The 16,321-nt window shown below is 40.2% G+C and overlaps 1 long non-coding RNA gene across 1 annotated transcript; it reads right to left on the bottom strand.

Moving 5' to 3' along the window:
- Positions 1-2,852: 2,852 nt before the first annotated feature.
- LOC112848111 (uncharacterized) lies at positions 2,853-4,816 on the bottom strand. The gene is made up of 2 exons (XR_003222053.1): positions 4,690-4,816; positions 2,853-3,488 (listed from the first exon to the last, which is right to left on the bottom strand). It is a non-coding gene; the product is annotated as an uncharacterized LOC112848111 (long non-coding RNA).
- Between the last annotated feature and the right edge of the window lie 11,505 nt (positions 4,817-16,321).

Here is a 16,321-nt window from a genome sequence, read left to right as displayed (position 1 = left end):
AATATAACATTTATAATTTAGCTGTTAATTGTAAAATGTGGTAATTTAGAATTGACCAGACTCCCAAAACATGGATCCATGGTTCCGTAATGCAGGTTGTGCAAAGTTCATAATGTGCATTATTTAACTTTCTACCTGGAAGACACCAGTGTCTATGTATGTCACATGCTCAGATACTAAAAAACCAAATATAAGATTGCTGATGTCATTGTCATAACACAGCTCTGCCATAACCACATGCATCACTCCAAAAGTTTTTTCACTCTCTCCGTTACCTAGCAACTGGTCTTCATGTGTAAAATTGATAAGAGTATATTTTTTCATATTTACTATAATTTTACCCCCATATGATGCGAGTGCACCTTATACGGATGAGGTCAAAATGATTACCCGCCCTATAAAATTGAAATTTTCTGTCAAAATTTTCATCAAAAAAGTGTTTTTTTAGCGTAGCATTCCTAAACATACTGATTTTCCCCAATTATTTCAGAGAATAATTCAGAACAAACGAAACTGACCGGGATCAACATTATTAGCCCCCTGAGAAACTGACCGTTTCACTGAGCCATAGCACAACCCACCACTGTGTCTAAGAATCCCAAATTAAACTGGGATGTTTGGAAAACCTGTCTTAAAAATGACTTGCTCTGTTTAACAGCGCTTTGGAAATCCTTAAACCAAAAATTTAAATTTCATAGGGGTGCTAATAATTCTGTCCTCATCTTTACATTTGCTCTGTCAGTTTAACCGACTTTAACTCACATATTGAACAAAACAGAATGGACATTTATATCCACGGTTCTGCTTTGGCTCAGAGTAAGGGAGCATGTTTAGGTGGCCTCCCTGTGCAGGCAAGAGCCCAAATCACAGGGCGTCCCCACTTCTCCACCACTACAGTTAGTCAGCAGCTTTTGTTGTTTTCTGACCACAGTTTACATGCAGCCTGGCTCATTATTCATCTCCTGAGAGCGACGTAGCAGGCCCCCATGTACATTACCCCTTTGCTCTGTTTATCAGTTGGGCCTCTGCCTTTCCACCACACTTCCCCTTCGCCCTGCTTCACAGGGAGAGTTCCTGGCACCATCACATGATACCCGGCTCACCATCGTTTGCGGTGCGTGTTGTTTACAGTTCCCACAGCGGCCTTTTGTTGTCCATCATCATCAAGCGAAATCAAATTATTCCACAAGACAGAGACCTCGGCTTTCCTTACTTTTCACTTCTGCCCTCTCGCTCTTGGTATTTTCCTTCCCATGTTCACCACAACAGAAGAACACTGTTAGTTGGAGATGGTAGTTTTAATGCACATGCTGTCTATTACTGTGTGTGCTTCCATAATACAGTGATAAAACAAGTTCTCAGGAGCCCTCAGTCTCCAGTGATGCAGACTATAATTAGGGAGAGAGAGGGAGGGTATGTAGGGGGGGTTCCTCTCTACACACCACGTAATGCTGTCCAGACGCTGAGGAAATTCTGTTTGTGCCCATGTTTATACATGTGTGTACTTGCGAGATCTGGTTTTGTTTTATGTTGGATGCTAACTGCAGCAGAGCAGTTTCCTGATGTCGGTCTGTGATAATAAAATGATTCGAGACCTAACTTGTAAATATAATCATACTCCAAACACTGGTTGGATTGATAATTACAGAGATGCCTCCTTCTTTACTTTCTCTGTTTTTGGTGATTTACATATTATTTAATGGGGTTTTAAGCAATGGTTCTCTTCCTGCTTCATTCATCTCTCTATACTAAATCTTTTATCCCTCCCTTTTGACCTGTAGCAGTTCTTCTCTTCAGCTCCTCATTTGGTCACCTCTGCCCCTTTCCTCCTCTCTTTTGTTTCTCAGAGGGGAACCCACCGAAGGAGGGGAGGTCCACTGTTTTGGAACAATGACTCCTGATTAAACTCCCTTCAGTCTGAAAGTGACCTTCAGCCTGCTGAATCAGTGACAACAAACGGCACACTTAGGACACTTGCATACAATCGATGACTTAAACCTAATTATTAGCATCAGAACAAACTGGCTCCCAGGTTCTCCACACAATAACAACTTAGAGAGCAAATTTTGAATCCAAAGGAGAAGGTGAATGCAACTGGAACTAAAAAAAGTTATTTTTTAAAGTTAAAGTTATTTGACTCATTATTGCTATCACTATTATTATTGGGATTTTCTTTTGTATGCATGGCAATAATGTCATTGATTGTGGAATTAAAATCCGATGCCTTTGCAGCCCCTAAGTGGGACACAGTAAAAATGAGACATTTCAGTCAAACTCGTGGCCACAGCAAGATGACTACATGAAATGGCAGATTCTATTTGTGACCCAATAAAATACACTAGTTTCAGTTGTCTGTCTAAAAAATATGAATTAACTCATAAACAAAATGTTTTGTTGTACTGTACCACAGTGTAAGACTTGAATCTTTGTAGAGCCTACAACATAATCTGTGTAAGTGGCCCACATTTTTGCTCGCATTCATGGTTGTGCGGGTGCTTTATGTGTTAATTACCATGTGGGTTGCTCTCCAATAGGAATTTGCTGACATTTGTGAGTCCTTGTGTTGATGCTATCAAAAGGATTCCTTTTATTTAGACAATTATTTTATTCTCTCACTGATAAATTCAAAAACTGCAACGAAAAAGTAGCCAGAAATGCACAGGATGGTGCTAAACAGACCAGTCACAATTATAGAGAAATGCACGTCAGGTAACACTGTAAGTTGCAGCATAACGTTTCAGAGGGGTTTGCAGTTAAGGACTGGTAGCTCTTGCATAGATTTCCCGCTGAAGCAGGAAGTGTCCAGCACATAACAATGACATTTCCTTTTTACCCATTTTTTTTTAATCCACTGAGCAAATGCGTTCTAAAATGTTAATAAGAGACATCTAAAGTGTGGCTGGAGGGCTTAATTTTGTTAGCTTTGTTCTTTTCACTTTGTTCCCTCGTTGTTTCAACGTCTTCCCATTCCTCCTGATCCCTGGTCAGAGGTCACAGTATTGTCTCATGATGTCCTCATCAGATCTGACTTGAAGATGTGTCACGCCTTTGTTTGCTAGTGACAGATAGCAAGTGATTATACACCTACTGACCCATGACACGAGCTAACACGTTGGCCTTTTTTCACAGAAATGTGTGGAGCACCTGATGCATGAGGGCTTCAGTATGTATGTAAATCCTGTGTGGGTGTGTGCGCTTCAGATGGAAGGGGTGATGAATGTGTGAAGGCGAGAAACTTCATAGTGCACAGCTGGTGTACAGGATTGCCCAAGCTAACAGACATGCACACACACACACTAACATATGTGGTGCAGGTGCTGTGCACCTGTCCATAGCCAGGGGAGTTTGAACACCTGCAAGTCCTCCACCCTTTCTCGCTTTGCATCACCCACCCTCAGGTCAGCTTGGTGCCCTCATCCACACCGTGAAACCAGGCTTTGCTCTTGTAGGTAATCATCAAGGTAAGGTGAGAACTGTCATCTTAATGTCTGGGAGGAGAAGCACAGCAGAGGAAGAGCCATTATAGTGCTACAAATCACCACCAGTCCCATCTCACACAGCTGTGTGAAACTCAAACCATGCTCAGAAAAAAAGCACAAAAAACCCCAAAAAACCAGAGGAAGGAAGGCGGGAGGATAACATCGTGTGATTAAAGATACGCCATTATTTTGCAATCAAGGATACAGCACATCCTGTGTATTTTCCTTCTCACACTGACTGAACATGGTGCCACTAGATGACAGCCTTGAGCAGAGAAAGTGAAAGCGATGGCCACAGTTCCTGTGTGTTATATATGTACTGTACTCTAGAATGCAAACTGTTTTCTGTACAATCAATGGTCTGCAGCTTGTAAACAAGCAGTTCAGAGGCGTTTGAAGTGATAGAGCTGTGGTTGAGAAAGTGCAGAGCAGCTCTGAACACATAACATCCTCTTTAAGACAATCGCATGGAAGTGATGAGGGTTGTCGACCCAGGAAATAAAGGGGGTGACTGAACGTCTTGTCACACAACTTCCTTGTCCTTCTTTCACCTTTCCAGAGTTCACTGTCAGCAACCACAGCCGACTGTGATATCACGATCATCTGCGGTTCTATCACACATTAAAGCTCACTGAAGCTATACTCCAAAAACTCATGCTTAACTTAGAAAAACCAACAGAAATTCCAGTTTGTGGTTTGGGTAACCCCTTGTTTTCCTGCATGTGAGCCTCTAAGTTCTTAAGAGGACTTCACACATGCATTGTTGTTTTTGCGAAATGACTTGTTTTTCTTTGTGTGCACTTTTACAGTGGTCTGAAAAAGTGTTTGCCCAGTTTGTGATTTCCTATTTTTTGTATGTGTGTCATTCGTAAATGTGTCAGATAAAACAAATGTACTTATTAGACAAAGATGAACTAAAGATAACAAACCTACATGGCCCTGTGTGAAGAAGTGAATGCCACCTAAACCTAATAACTGGTTGGGCCACGCTCAGCAGCAACAACTCCAATCAAGCGTTTGGTATAACTGGTAATGACTCTTTTACAGCAGTTTGGAGGAATTTCGGCCCACTCATCTTTGTGGAATTGTTGTAATTCAGCCACATTAGTGGGTTTTCAAGCATGAACCTCCTTTTTAAGGTCATGACTTTGACTAGGCCACTCACTTCATTTTGTTTTTCTTAAGCCATTCAGAGGTGTACTTGACTTACTGGTGTGTTTTGGATCATTGGTTTGCTGCAGAAACCAAGTGCTCTTCAGCTTGAGGTCGCAAACAGATGGCCGGACATTCTCCTTCAGGATGTTTTGGAAGACGGCAGAATTCATGGTTCCATTTACCACAGCAAGTCTTCCAGGTTCTGAGGCAGCAAAACAGTCCCAAGACCATCACACTACCACCACCATATTTTACTGATGGTACGATGTTCCTTTTCTGAAATGCTGTCATTTTTATGCCAGATGCAATGGAGAGACACCTTTCAAAAAGTTCAGCTTTTGTCTTGTCATTCCACACGGTATTTTCCCAAAAGTCTTGTGGATCATCAAGATGTTTTCTGCCAAAACTGAGACGAACCTTTATGAACCTTTTGCTCAGCAGTGGTTTTCGTCTTGGAACTCTGCCATGCAGGCCGTTTTTGCCCAGTATCTTTCTTATGGTGGAGTCATGAACACTGACCTTAACTGAGGCCAGTGAGGCCTGCAGTTCTTTGGCTGTTTTTCTGGGGTCTTTTGTGACCTCTTGGATGAGTCATCGCTGCACTCTTAAGATAATTTAGGCCGGCTGGCCACTCCTGGTAAGGTTCACCACTGTTCCATGTTTTCGACATTTGTGGATAATGGCTCTCACTGTGGTTCACTGGAGGCTCACAGTTTTAGAAATGGTTTTATAACCTTTTCCAAAATGAGAGATCTCAGTAACTTTGTTTCTCATTTGTTCCTGAATTTCCTTGGATCCCAGTGTGATGTCTGGCTTTTCAGGATCTTTTGGTCTACTCCACTTTGTCAGGCAGATCCTGTTTAGGTGATATCTTGATTGAGAGCAGGTGTGGCAGAAATCAGGCCTGGGTGTGGCCAGATAAACTCGGGTTTCCAAAGATGTGATCACCACAGTTAGTGTAGTGTTAAAAAATGCAAACTTCCTATACAAAAAATGGGAAATCAGAATGGCAGCAAACATTTTTTTATACCGCTGAATGTGTTTGTGGAGGGCATCACACTTATTACCACCAAAAATGAGAAGGGAGGGGTAAAAAGTGTTTGTACCAAAGAGCAGCAGGGAGCAAAGGGAGCTAAAGACAAACAGGCAATGGTTATGTGTGTGTGTTCTTGTGTTTGTCAGTGCTGTTCTTCATTAATGACAAGTAACCACTCAATGGCTCCCTAACGCCCTTTTTTAATGACTCTTAACAGCCAAGTGGGTACTCACATTCCCACAAACACACATGCAGCCAACATGGCAAACATGGTGGCTGTGACACATTTCCTCTTCTACTCTTGCAAGGATCATAAAGCCATAATGTTGCAAAGCGAGCCTAATATAAGACACCAGTGAGGATGTATCATGAGAGCATTTTTATATCCATTCATACAATTTCCATTGATAACTAGAGATTCTCTGAGCCAAAACCAGCATGTACCAAGGCTCAAAGCATGGAAACAACCTCGACAGGAGACTAATCTGCCGTAGAATAAATACAACCACACACCCACTCACTGACATTCCCACTAACGAGCAAATTTGCGTCTTCAGCCTCAGCAGACCTGCATGTATTAGCAAAGTGAGAGGAAATGGACAGGCCAAAGGAAATATGTGCAAACACAGCGAGAATTCCACGGAGAGGAAATATTAACGTTCTCTGCTTTACGTGATTTGCAGGTGTTTTAAAATCTGCATTTTTAAATGCACTCTGTGACTCCTGCTAGAACACCTCTAATTGCACTTTTAACTGCTGCATTTTCAGACTTTATCGACCACACGCTGATTAGGAAAAAGACCCAGTACATGCCCATTCCTCCATGTTGTTCCTTAAGGTCCCTTCTTTATCTGTCTTCCACCTCCAGCCCACTTTGCACGGTCCCTGCATCTCCCACATCATCCCTCTCCCTTAGAAATTACATCTTTCAGGATGAGCTGCTCTGCCTCTCAGCAGTGAAGTGCTGTCTAAGCAGGGCTTGAATTTCAACGATGCACCTCAGTGCCTCTTGGGAGGGTCTGATTGAGGTGTAGGGGTACTCTGTGTATGTGTGTGTGTGTATGCTTGTGTATACCGGCAGGTTGTGTGTCTGAGAGCATCCCTTGCCGCGTATACACTTTGCCGAAGTCACTGACAGCTCTCATGGCTGTTTAGCTGAGCGGAATTTGTTATCCATGGGGGTGTGCGTTAGTCGAGGCCAGGATACAGGCATGACGCTCAGATGTTTTCTCCTGTGGGGCTATCACACCCGTATGCCTGCTGGGTAAATTCGTGAGGTGCCTCCAGGCTGCCAACACACTCACACCTGTCCTTTCTGCACAGGTGAGCTGGCTGAGCTTAATTACGTGCCTGCTGGTCTGGCTGTGTGTCTATGTGAGTCAGTGAATGTCTGTTTGTGTGTCTTTTTTGTTTTGTCTTTGTCTGGCTGCACCTTCTGTCACTCTGCTTTTGTTCTCTTAAACTGCTGGAGGAATAAACTGGAGCCACTTGGCAATATTTATTTATTCACACACAAAATAATGTGTCTAAAGATGTGGAGCATCTTTAATAAGTCAAGGCCAAAGTAAAGATACGGGATAGAACAGGATCCCCTAGAGTCTAAGCACCAGTTTTCATGGAAGACATCCAGCGGATGTCTAAGAGAAACTTTCACCTGCAAGTCCCGGGATGGAGGTAATGTGGGGGCAGGGAGGAGCTTGGTATAATGTATTTAAGAGCAGAAAACAACCAATACCTGTCTCAGAGAACATGGGCAGAAAGATCATAGATCATGTTTTAATTCTAAATGGTGGCATTTTGAAAATGTGGGAAAGTAGCATGACAGAGAAGCAGAAAAGCAGCAAATATTTAAAAAAAATCACTCACAGAGGAATGAAGGAAGAACACGAGGACCTGGATCTTTGCTCATCTGTCACCAAAGGTCACAGCTATATGTTTTGTCGATAGAAATAAGAAATGTACTTCAAAATGATGTTACCAGATATCAGACTATTTCATCTAAATGCCAAACGTAAGTGCATCGGGAAATGCTTCCAGGGGTTACTGGAAATTATACATAAAGTTAATCATATTTTTATTATATTAAATAAATAAAAGCTACAAATTTATAGATGAAGCCACAACCAATAATAATTGTCCTTATTTTCAGTATTGCAAACAACTTATTTGGAGATAATTTATATGAAATTCAGGAACAAAACCATACCTCCCTTCTTCCTTTGTCTATATATGCTGTCCTGTGCTCCAAGCTGTTTGCTCTAATTTTCGTACCCTTGTCCTTTTTCAATTCATTGACCTCTCATTAGTACATGGAGATCTGCCTGGCCCGGGAGCTGCTGCCGGTCCTCACTGAGACCTTCCCCAAACCGCAGCCTCAATTCATGCTTACTCCGTTTGTCATTAACTACTAGAAATGCTGTTAAATCAATATGGGGACGTGGCCTCAGCTGTTGAATGTCTTCTTTTGTTGCTATCACCTTTTTGATCTGACAAACAGTACACATGAAAGCAGTTGGGTGAAGCGCTTCTCCAGCTTCATTTTCCCTTTAGCTCTGCTGTGAGGCCAAAACCTCCTTGCCAGTATACGGACAGTGTGGATCTCAAACCAAACAAACCTGGTAGATTTGACTTAGTGCTTGCTCTTGTTGTTACAGCTTTTCGCCTTGGCGCAGGGCAGTACCCAACACGGACTCTCATCCATGTAGCGTTGAGAGCTGCCCGCAGCTGTAACTACTTTATTATATTTTGCAATATGGCAAGAAAAACTTTAATAGTCTGAAAGATATATCCTTGTTGCCAAACCCAAACATGATAAATAAAAATCTCAAGGCATCTCAAGCCTCAATTGACTGTAAAAAGAAATTTAAAGGGACTGATACAACTTGGTCTGTCAGGCATAATGCTGCAGGTTTAAATAGCTGATACTGAATTAAATGTTATGGGCGGATTAACATAAGCACATCGCGTTCTCCAGCAAACCACAAGAAATGCTGTTTATTTTTCTTCCTTTCTTATGATTTTTAAACAATGTTGCTATGCTACTTTGTCTTGCTGTAACACCATAAACAATTTGCAGACCGCACAAGACCCTGCTGGTGGCTGAGGGCTTACTTGTTTGGTTGCCAGGTTGCTGGGATATCCAGTACATATAAAATACAGTGTCATATAAAAAGATTTTGTTGCTTTTGCCCTTCGATATTCCCATAATTCTTTTCCTACACACTGACTGGAGCGATGTCGAGGCCAAAGAACTACAGGAAACCTTGAAAGAGCCCATTAAAAAAATGCCCTTGATGTTGAATGTTGGGTGCATATTACAATCTACATATAGTGTATATACAGTATGAGGGCGAGGGGAAGTTGGTTTAATTTGTTTACCTGGTGTGTTTGGATATTGTATGATGGAAAGTTTGTTGTTGTTGTTTTATTTCATTCTTGCTTAGCTTTTGTTGAATATTTTGAGGTTATATGAATCCAAATAAATAAGAAGTGTGTTTGTGTAAGCTTCTGCGTGTGCATGCGGGTCCATGTTAGTTTGTGTAGCAGCCCGAATACCCACAACAGCGTTCGCACGCCTGTGTAACTTTACACTTTATATCATGGGGGCTTTCCAGAACATCTTTGTATTTGCTTGTACATACTTCCTCCAGTTTGCACACACTGGAATCTACACTGTGCACTACCTCCCACCTGCTAGACCTGTGCAATGATTCAGCAACCACGGAAAGCTCAAACTTTCTACCCATTTTAAACTATTTCAAGTTTAAGATTAAATTGTGTGTTTCTTTAGTCGGTAATTGTTATATGTTATAGTGGATCATGTGTTCATATGCAATCGTTTCTATAACAAAAAATCATTTTATCCGCTTGCACACTGTTACATTTGTTTAAATCCCTGAAAAAAAGAAGCTGTTAATAGCTGTTAATATCTGCAAACTGTAACATAGACTAAGCTTTAGTTATTGTAGTGTTTTTCTGCAGACCTTTAGCACCATACACTAAAAACTGCTGCTGGTTCTTTTGAATAAAGCCAGATGGCTGGGGGATTTCGGCAACCCAGCAGGGCGCTGAGAGAGACATCACAAAAATTTTCAAAGTTCTCCAAAACTGGTGATGTTTGTTTACTTACTTATGATAGGTACCCCAAAAAAATGAATTCTCTATTTGGGGGTTGCTAATTTGTGTCTGGTAAATAAAGATATTAACTAGCCTGTGTAGTAACAAATTAAATCTCTTTGTCAACTCTTAAAATTGGACCACCAACGAGCTCCCCACTTTCTCATACCATGCCATAAACACAAGATCTCGCAATGCAAACAACAACTGGAGGTGGTCGCACTTTGCCACCCATTCTGGTAATGCAGTAAGCAAACGACCAACTTGGCTTTTAGATGCTCGGTTTAGTTGTTTAGAATAAACAGAAACTGAAACGGGTCTATTGGCCATCTGACTGCCACTCGGGTAATTCCTTGGTAAATGGTTAGTCTCTGATTGAGCTTACTAAAGGAGTATAGAAAAAGCTGTATACTGGCACCAGGAGTTTTATCTATCCCTTTATTAGACTCTTAACACTTCATCAGAACTTTCCAGATATGGTGGTGGTTAAAAAAAATGACTGGAGGCATGCCAACCTGCAGCCACGGTAAGTATGACTAGAAGGTGTTGGTGAGTGTTTCAGTGGCAGTTCCTGGAATGGGCCACACTTTACTGGGAACAGTCTGAATCTTTTATACCATTATCTGGAGGTCAAGGTTATTTGTATCAGTCGGCTAAATTTAACAGACTTGAGATGGCAGCTATACTCCATGTTTGCCTTAAAGTATTAGCTATTTCATAATATTTGAAGAAACATCCATATTTTCTCCACACTGCCTGCTTTCAACCAGATAAATTGACTAATATACCTTTCAGTATCTTATTGAAACTGGTCTCAAGAGAACCTTTAATTCCTACCTTTTCCACCAATAAGGATCAGACCTCCGTCCCTCCGATTCTCATCAAAAGGTACATGTGCCCGCATTGTAACACTGTGTGCTTCCAACAGTCATTTATCATCATATACTCATTTCCAAAAAAGAACCATTTGGGCAATGAAAGCTTGGAGGGGAAAAATGGGAGGGGAAAAAAAAAACTTTCAACCTGTAATAAAAAACAGACATGCCATGTTGGAGGCAAGAAGCCGACGTCTCATTTGCTGCCAGCACTCCCCAAGGTGGTGGCGGTGGAGGGAAACGTTACATTATAAGGAATGAATTAAGGTTTGGATGCAAAGAAGGCGCTTTAGATGCTCTTCACTTTCATGAAGCCACAGGCAGAACCGAATGCACACTGTTAGGCTGGCTCTTAATAGTTGAATGCTCTTGCAAAAATGGCATCACCATCAACTGCCATGTTCCCAGAACTGAGGTACATTTTTCCACTGTTAAGATGTCCCCAAACAAATTTCGAGACTGCAAGCCCAGCAGAAGGCAGATGTCTCTGGAAAGTACACTGAGAAGCAGAAAAAGTTGGTGATGGAACATCAGAAAAGAATTAATGTTGATATTAGACACTAAATATATATATATATGTAGATCTACATTTTGCATTTTAATTTTTTAAAAATCTGTGACTGTGCAAAACTAGAACTTACATTTGAAAAACGAAACAAGATTAAGAGCTAAGCTGGTGTATATGGAGAACATGTCAGTACCTTGAGCTTAGTGCCAATGCTTTCCATGCCTGCAGTGGCAGTGCTACAATGCTAATGCTACTGTTAGGCTCATGCTAACTGAAGTGTGGTTTAACTACTAATATTTACTCAGTCATACAGTGTACAGTGCTAATTCCAAAATAACACCTTACTGTAATCATATTGCATTTTTCAGTAAGGTTGTAGCGTAACACATTATTGTACTAAATTCAGTAATTACATAAAGTTACAATTATTTCATTACTTTTGTTACAACGGTTCTTCAGTTAACGAGGAATGTGGTGGAGTGGTCTACAGTGATGCAGCTTTTAAGGAGTGAACATAAAGACATTACTTTTATTTTAATTGCACAAAAGAACACGAGCACGATGGTAAAGTGGAAACTGCATCCACGACAGACAAAACGGCATTATGCTGCTAACACAACTTTGGCTACAAGCATGCTAACTCAAAGCTAGCAAAAACCCAGAGTGGTTTTAAAGCTGTGATTGCTGACCTCAGTCCAGGGGCCAGAGCCTGATCTTCATCAGGTAACAAAAGCAATGATGAGCAGTCAGGCTGTAGCATCCAGTTCTACCTTTGTTTGGTGATTCCATGTTTCTACCATGGAACCACCGTGGGGATTTGTGTTGTCGGCTTTGTGTTCAAGAATGATAGTATGTGTCGTCATTAGGACAGGGGTTTGTGTTGGTGTGTGAAACTGCTGTTGCAGGTTTATATTATTAACTAGTAATTATGAGACGTTTCAGGCCATTTTATGGAGAAACAAGAACATAATGTCACAAGTAGTGTAACTAATTACTTACTAAGAAAAGCAACAAATAATGTGTAATGCATTCCTTTTCTTGAGTAACTACAACACTGCTGGTGATATATGAAACTATTGTCGCCACAGACAGTTCTCACCATTAAGAATGGGTCGTCCTAGGACCTGGAGATCCTCTTTAACTGCAAATTGTCACCTTGAAGCTGTCACAGAAAACAAGTGTAACTCAGGTCAGAATACGCATGATAGCACACGGAGTGCAATGTTCAGAGCAGGAAAAAAGTCTCAACTTTCTGAATCCATCTTGCATGGTGCAAAAGTGTGAAATTTTGAGTAAGAGTTAGAGGAAGCAGGGATGTGATGTAGAGGAGACAGGAGTGGAAGAACAGGTCATTCTCATAAAAGTGGTTTACACTTAGGTCAGTGCAAACAGATGTGCAGCACTGTTTTTGTCCTACATGGATTTCTAAGCTCCATTAGCTTAGATAATCCTAAACAGGTGAGCAGTGGGTTCTCTTTAAGTGTTGCAAAATTTGAACAATAGGCTTAGCGAAGCAGGTTCTTTTTTATATGGAGACCTCCATGAAAGACTGCAGGATTTTTTTAAATATATGTTGAGATGAAACACTTTTACCAAATCTCGACAGATAATAAAATACTATTGTCATTTTTCATTTTCAACTGTTTCCATTCATCATGCTTACTAAGCCAAGTCGGCAAAAATGAAATACCTACAGTATTTTTATGTAGAAAGAAACCACCTAAAATCAACATCGTTCCTGTTATTATAATAGTGAAGAAAAAGATTTAAAGCTGTGACCAAATGGATTATTGTGCTGTATTTTTTTATTGATAACAGGGAAAGACATTAAAACCTCTGTGACTTTGTGTGCATTTAACTGCCAGTAAATGGACAGTAATTGATCATTGATGTTATTTATTGACCAGAACACTTTCAAAATTTAGCCAGATCATGTTTTCTTGCATAATTCTTTTGTGCATGTGGAGAGAATAATATCCATGAACTTCAAAAATATATGAACGTTATATGCAATATGCAACAACTTGCAGTTTGAAGGACAGGTTTTTGGATAGGGAAGAATAAAAGTCTTTTTTATGCATGCTTTATGTGTAAAGCAGTCATGACAAGCAAGGAAAGCGGTGCTTGACCACTTAAAATATTACCAAAATGAAGGTGATTTTTCTTCATAGATTTAAGAACAGCTCCAGGACCATATGTAAATTACTGCCATCTTGTTGCAGATGGTTATTATCTCAGGAAGCTACCTCAACTACCAGCTGTGAAATCTGCCATTTTTGTGGATGTGTTCGTGTTCCACTTACAAACCTTAGAGCTCAGAGTGGAAGTTCGGCAGTCCACAAGCAGACCTGTAATGGCACTGACAGCATGCTATTGTACTAGTCAAGCTGCCCATGGCTTAGCTATGCCCTCTCTGACATGAGTTATAATCTGCACAGTATTATACAGGTGCACAGGTGTGTGTGGAGGTAGCAGTAACAAATATACAAGGAAATTACTGTGATTTATCATCTTAGCAGATCTAATCTACTAGAGCTAAGCTGATCAATGATGAGATAACCAAAGTTAATGCTGAGTGCGAAGCAGCTTTTAATAACTCCCTTAGCACCTTAGCAAATAAAGCTTTCTGAGAAGATTCAGCTAATGGAAAGAGGACGATCAACACAGGCAAGTTTAACATGTGGAAGCTCCATCGCACATCTCCCCACATGACAAATCAGCTTGACTGAGAAGCTGTGCTAAGCTTAACCAACTAATTAGTGGATAACACCACTTTATCTTCTTATTTATATTTTTAATGCTGAGTAGATATTGACAGTTGACTATGCCACACAGGATTCAAGTCTTTTAATTCTTTCACTTTATAATTTTTTTTATTATATCAGAATATTTTAATATACTTTGGTATTTCAGTCTGGTATTTGTCTTGGAGTGTTAAACAGTAGGATTATTATTATTAATAAGATTTTTTCTTTTGTTTGTTTGCTTGTTGTGTGTGTATGTATGTATCTTCAGGCTAGCATGCTACTGGTGTAAACTTTACGGCATGCAATCTATTGTATTTTTTGCACTAAACATAGTTTGTATATGTGAGATACAAGATATTCACAGCTGCTACTCTGTTTATAGTCCATCCATAACATCTAAGTTTCCCTTGTTTAATTTTACGTTCCAACTTGCTAATCATAGTAATCATAATCACCGGAACTTTATTCTCTGCTCCCAATTATTTTCTCCTTTATTTGTGTTTTATTTCCTGCTGCTGTCATTATGGATAATGAGGAAGTTAAGAGAAGCTTACTGATACTGTGAGGCAGACTCAGTGTTGCTGTTAAATTTCTTTAAGTGCAAATTGCAGATTATTTTAAGCAGTTGAAGGTTGTTCCCTCAGTGTGTTGTGCGTTGTTACAGGCTGATCATAGCAACATTACATGTATAATTGTAGAAATCAACCCACAAACAAATGTGTAGCGGAGCTCAGTATTTCGGCTTATCAAAGGACTTTTCATTGGAGATTATCTATCTGAATTTCAGGAGCAGGACCACGCCTCCAAACACGCTCCTTCCGGTTGTCATCTATATAGGTTCCCCCAGTTCTGCAAGCTGTTCATTCTTGTTTACGTGCCCCACCCTCCCTCCCTCCTTGTTCTCAATTTTCTAACTTCGTCATTTCTATTTAGTGCATGGGGATCTGGCCATCGCCAGTCCCCTTCGAGGCCTTCCCCAAACCGCAGCTCAATTCATGTCAAAGCATTCACTTTTACCTACTAAAACGCTGTCAAACCTAAAATGAGGACGTGGGCCCAGCTAGTGAATTAAAAGTATATGAAAAGACACAAAAACTGAAGCCTCTTCTGCATTCTCTCCCCTTTGCCAGTAATTCAGTAGACATATGGTAAATATATTTTTATGCTGTATGGATCAGAGGATTAAATTACTTATAAGAAAAATGAGTAATCGAATAAATCACAGATATGATGTTTTGCATTTAAGTATCTCGTATGTTTCTTTTAAATAGATAGCCAGTTAAATAATGAGCTCCTGCACATATGAATCCAACTGAGGAGAAGTAAACAAACGATAACGATCAACACCAACATGGATTAAGTTTGAATGATGTGACAACTGATATATGTGGAATAAAGGCTAAATGCTACATCCTGAGACATGTTTGGTTTCAGTTTTTAAACACTACAGCTAGCGCCAGGCTGATTGATGAAACATTTATGGTGTATGGCAGAAACTATTTTCAACTATTTAACATTCTCACAACATTTATCATTGCTTGATTGATTCCACGATCAGTTAATCTTTTTATCCATGAAAGAGTATCTGTCATATTTGCCAAAAAAAGTTCACATCTATCTATCTATCTATCTATCTATCTATCTATCTATCTATCTATCTATCGTTTTGAACATTTGGCAGGATGTAATGTAATACATGGATGGGTGCAGTAGATATGCGTGCACACACTTGGAAGTGGAACAAATAAAGGCCCAAGGCCTCAAAAGGGAGAACAGGTAATATATTAGAACAATAAATGTCTTATTTATAACTTCATAGAAATTTCCTCCAATGGGAATGAATCTGCACTTTGGATATGGTTCATGTCATTCCAATTACATATTTGAGAGCTGATGATGCCACAGATAGTGTCTGAGAAACCAAAGCAGACGTTGGATCAAGTGAAGATCAAAAGTTGCAGAACGTGCCAGACTCTATCATGACCAACTCTGCTCGCTGACCAAGTGGAAAACATTACCTCAGTTAGTTTACGAGTCTCACAACATGGTGAGCAGATATTTATAACAAAAAAAACAGGCAAACCACAAAGACCACGTTGGGCTCTCAACCAGCTCCACAGGTGCTCAAACAGAATAAAAGTAAAAATGGGAAGAAAACCAAATTTGTCTCTAGGATGGAGGATAGAGAAAAAACTCTGTGTTCATTTGTGTGTTTATATTTCTTTTGGAAAGGGCGAAAGCAAGAAAATAACAAATTAAAAACTAGCTACAATTTCACCTGCCTTGGCTACACTCCAGTGTTGCTCCTGTAGGCCACACCTGCAGGAGTAACCAGATGCAATCAAGCAAGCTGATCACGGGCAAGTCTTCTTATGTCAAAAGAAAACAGAACATAATAGTATTAG

Source organism: Oreochromis niloticus, linkage group LG11 (genome assembly GCF_001858045.2).
Source record: "Oreochromis niloticus isolate F11D_XX linkage group LG11, O_niloticus_UMD_NMBU, whole genome shotgun sequence".
Lineage (NCBI taxonomy): Eukaryota > Metazoa > Chordata > Actinopteri > Cichliformes > Cichlidae > Oreochromis > Oreochromis niloticus.
Note: the sequence above shows the minus strand (reverse complement) of the source record. Positions and strands in the feature narration are given on the sequence as shown.